This window comes from Cyprinodon variegatus, unplaced genomic scaffold, assembly GCF_000732505.1.
Source record: "Cyprinodon variegatus isolate N-32 unplaced genomic scaffold, C_variegatus-1.0 Scaffold1553, whole genome shotgun sequence".
Classification (NCBI taxonomy): domain Eukaryota; kingdom Metazoa; phylum Chordata; class Actinopteri; order Cyprinodontiformes; family Cyprinodontidae; genus Cyprinodon; species Cyprinodon variegatus.
In genome coordinates, this window is record NW_015152006.1 from 107421 (window position 1) to 112149 (window position 4729).

General features: G+C 41.3%; 1 protein-coding gene across 1 annotated transcript in view; it reads left to right on the forward strand.

Moving 5' to 3' along the window:
* LOC107103885 (vascular endothelial growth factor C-like) overlaps window positions 1-4729 on the forward strand; it is a gene marked incomplete at its 3' end in the record, with an annotated part of 99188 nt that overhangs the window by 90065 nt on the left and 4394 nt on the right. The gene's annotated exons all lie outside the window — the stretch shown is intronic.

The following is a 4729-nucleotide window of genomic DNA, read 5'->3' on the forward strand; positions in this document are numbered from 1 at the left end:
GAAAGGAAAGCTGAAATCTGATTCCACCCCCTCTGTTTAAGGTTGGTTTTTCTTAACATAGATGGCTTCCTTCACGCCCCTCTCATACCACCTATTTTCTTTGTCCAAAATGTGAACATTCTGGTCCTCAAATGAATGTCTTTCGTCCATAAGGTGTAGCTGTACCACCGAGTCTTGTACCGAGGAGGTCAGCTTTTAAAAACCTAAAATGAAGCGATTGGGTTGATTAATTCCTACTATCATCACAACCCCAACTCCTTTGCAGAGGACAGAAGACCTCGCCTGTTCATCCATGCCAACAATTGCCTGTAACGTCCCGCCTTTTAAAAGGCACAGGCAGGTATGGGGCATTGCAGGCTAACAAAGAAGCCAATCGACCCCCATTCCAAAGGGGTGGACCCGTTCGTCCAGTTCAATTTACGTGTTTTCTAAACAAAAACAAGGCTTTGTTGGGGTGCTGTATAAAATCTGGAACTCAACGCTCTTTCTGACGTTCTGAATTGAAAAAGCTTCCTGGATGGGAAGAGAAACGTCTTCAAACTTGGAAACAAAGTCCAGTGGATTGTTTTTATATTTAACTTTTTTGGAATTACTATGACCTGGATGACAGAGAATCTTTACCAGCATATTCCATTCTACAAAGGTGGCATTATGACAGCATCAGAAAACAGGCTTCAATCAGAGGCACCCATATACATGTCATTACTGTATATGTGGGCCATATCTGGCGATGATATTCAAATTTAGCTTCCTAATCTCCATAGCAAACCTACTGACAGGGAGCAGAGACCTTTTATGCTGGAGGCAACCCTGATTCAATTCAATCTCTCAAAAGAGAGTTTAAAAGGGTTTTTTCTCTCCACGCTCGCTGCATGCATGCTTTGTGTTAGGGATTGCCCGAGGGGTCAACGGCACAATGCAAGTAACTGTTGACTGTTGCTAGCTGCTCACCCAGGAGGATCCATTCCTATAAGACAGTCAGCTGGATGTCCTTAGATTGAAAACTTTCAACCAATCTGTCTGGAGGATTTGATTCAGTTGTGTCTGTAAAAATCCTTGATAACATGTTGGGAATTGGTGACATCTGAATTAATTAAGTTAAACTGAATCAAGCACAATTTCCACCTCCAGATCTCCTTTGTAAGTAGAAAAAAAGTAAAAAAAGATGTTTTTGGGCTCAAAACAAACATGTTGGTGTCCTGAGACAAAAGTAGGGCTAGCTAAATTCTCAGCTTGGTGTTTATTGGGAAGAATGTCTTACTGTTGTAAAGTTGCAAGTTTAATTCTGGCTGCCTTACCTGTCAAACAGACCTTTAACACGGCACTCTACCTGAGCTGCCAGCTAACACATTGGAAACAAGGTTCAGTCAATTTAACATAAAACAGATTAAAGTGGAGATTAAAACACTGATGTTTGCTGTGAGAAAGAAAAACAGTTTTAGTCTAGAAACCTGATAAACAGACCCTGTAGGGATTCCTGTTTTTTTTTTTTTTTTTCATATTCTTCTAAAACACTCATGGATGTGTGAGATCATTATCCTGTTCAAATCTGCCCACTGCTGTGGCTTTCTGACTCACCTTAATCCTCATAATCAGTGTTTGTTACGGTTTTTCACCAGCATTAACTGAGCAGTAACTGATGCAGCTGCTTAGACGTTGAAGAAACTTTGAGGATGTCGTGTCAGTGAAACTTAAAGTCCATCTGCACCTAGTTTCCTTGAAATGTTGTTTGGCTCTAAATGTCAGTTTAAGATGACGCTGCTCGCTTGCTGGACTGACGAGGCGATCAGTTGCAGCTGAGGTGAAGTATCATGGCTTAAAGCAGTAAGATTTGGAGGGAAGGGGTTCTTACTGTTTTATGGGATCTGCAGATGTTTTTTTTGTGAAAGTTTTAGCCTGTTAAACTTTGTGCTGATAATTACTGAATACTGCCTCCGCTTGTTGAGGCTCTTTGTCATACCATAGATTTGGCACCAATTTCATTGTTTTTCTTCTTAGAGATTTAGGTTTATGTTTTCAGAAATTCCTCCTCCCTCTTTGTTTTAGACGTCTAAGTAGACCACAGACATGTGTCCAACCATCCAGCAGTCAAACAGCTCACCTGTTTCCTCAGCTTGTCTTCTGTTGATCAATTCATTTCATCGCTTTGATGCAGAGAAAAGTAAAAACATTCAGGACACATGTCCCATGATGACTAGAATCTTCCATCCCTTCACTGAATCCAAGATTATAGTTTGATTATGAAGGTAAAACAAAGAGTTTGTTTTTGTTGCCTGTGTAGGAATTTGTTAATTCACTTTAGCGGCCATCTTCTAAATGATGTTTGTCATATAAGTGATTCCCTGGTCCACATCAGTGCTCTGTGAGGAATGTTCTCATCAGAACCCTCCTATGTAACTTCAGAGGGTCAGATCCATGATATTACTACGTAGACGCCTCATTAGATGCTTTCAGCAGTGAGGCCGACGTGTCTTTTGGGACGGCCATCTTGGGTCAGAACACAGTTCCGACAGCTGCTGTCAGAATGAATAGGAGGAGCCTCAGATCTCGTTTTAATCACATGGAAGAGAAGTTGAGGATAATATTGAAGCACTAACTTCAATATTAACCCTTTAAAGACCAAAACAAATATTACAAATTCATTCAGATTAAAAACTCTTTAAACAGAAATCAAACTGGATGAAAAATATACATGCAGTTAAATATTTTGCAATTAAATAGTAAAATAATAAACACAGAGTTTTATATAAATATTTGCTAATATTATACAAAATAAATAGTATATATATTTCTACAGTAGTAGCCATTAAAAAGTTCCCCACTTTCTTTAAAGGGCCCTTGGCTGATCCTTGGATGGTCCTTGGATTGTCCCCTAGAATTCCTTTTTAAACATCAAGAAATTAATTAATGTAGAAATTAATGCAAGTCAATGGAAAAGCCTCACAGCGATAGTGAGAGATGTCTTTATGAGTGTCTACAGGATCCTCACTTTACTTCATGTTTGGCCCTGATAAGACTGTGTGTGGACCCCATTTAAACAAATAAAGCAGAGGAATGCAGAGACTTCAGTGACCACATCCAACAAAGAACACACAGAGTCTGACTCACAGATTGATTGGAAAAATAATTATTGGAGGGAATCAGATGTTTACAGAAAAGATCACATTCAGAGCTGCTGTCACATTGTTTCTTGTTTGGCAATGTATGATGGGCTGTTTCAAGACCTTTCTTACATTAGTTTAAACATTTTGTGCAAAATCAACTCTTTCTGCCATCAGATGGAGAAGCTACAATCATTCTGCATTCTATGGTAAGTGTGCATAGCATTTAAATAACGGTTCAAATTCTTATCCCCACAATGCTTCCTGGGTGCTTCACAATTGCTGCTAACTGTTAACCAAGGGGATGACTTACATGAAAGTGATGAATATTGTTCTAATCTACAATTATGTCCAATATTATAATTATCACTTCCTAGAAGTGAACTTGATGCTCACACTAAGGGGGAACATGGAAACTACGCATAGTGAGAACCGGACCCGGATCCTAACCCAGGTTCTTTTTGCTTAGAGGCAGCATCCCAGGCCCCCATTTTCATTTCATAATCAACATAATTCATCGTATTTATAGTCACATCACAGCATTTTAAAGCACTTTTACACAGACATTTCAACCAGATCCTCCAGTCAGATTAGTTCAATGTTTTCTATCTAAGTTAAACCACCTGATTGCATTCAGTCATTGACTTGCAGGATTGTGTTTTCCTGGGTGAGCAGATGGACAGTAGACATCCCTTTGCATTGTGTTGTTGATTCTGGAGCAATCTGTCGCACTGAACATGCATGTGGCTACAGTGGGGAAGAAAAACCTCCAACAGAACCAGACCGTGTGTGAGTGGCCTGAACCGTGTGTCTCAGTTTGTGCAGAATGTAGATTTGCAAAGCATAAACCAACCATGTCACATTAAAAAAACAGCCAATGGCTACGAACTGGACTAAACACTGGAAAACAGGCCCAGTTCTGTAATCTGTAATGGGGTTAAAGGCCCTTGTGCCCTTTTAGGCACGTCTCTAGTTCTATTCACCTGAGTCAAATAATGAGGTCATGGGCAGGCTGACCCCTCCCTCCAGGATGGTGTCAAAGCTGAACAGAGCGCTAGGCCAACAGAGATACAATTCTGTTGGCAGCTGTATCTAATAGAAACCTGGGTTGTTCTTATTCTCTTCTGTCATGAAATAAATTATGGGGCTCTAGATAGATAGAAGAGGGCCTTTCATACAGTAGCAGCCATTCAAGGCCCTTCCCAGTCAAACTCCACCCAAATGGCAGCCCACTCCCCTGCGATTCCCAGCAAAATCCCCTCTAACTTCCAGCCACTGGCCTTCTCCTGGGCATGTTTTTTTTTTACTCTGACTCCACCCTTCACTGAATTACAGGGTCTGACCAGAAGATGGTGCTTCTCTTTAGATCTTAATGTCCACAAATCATGACCGAAAGGATATTTTAGTACAAAGTTGAGTACAACCAAGGACCAACCAAGGGCCAACCAAGGACCAGCCAAGGACCAGCCAAGGACCAACCAAGGGCCAGCCAAGGACCAACCAAGGGCCAACCAAGGACCAGCCAAGGGCCAGCCAAGGACCAACCAAGGGCCAACCAAGGACCAGCCAAGGGCCAGCCAAGGACCAACCAAGGGCCAGCCAAGGACCAATCAAGGGCCAACCAAGGA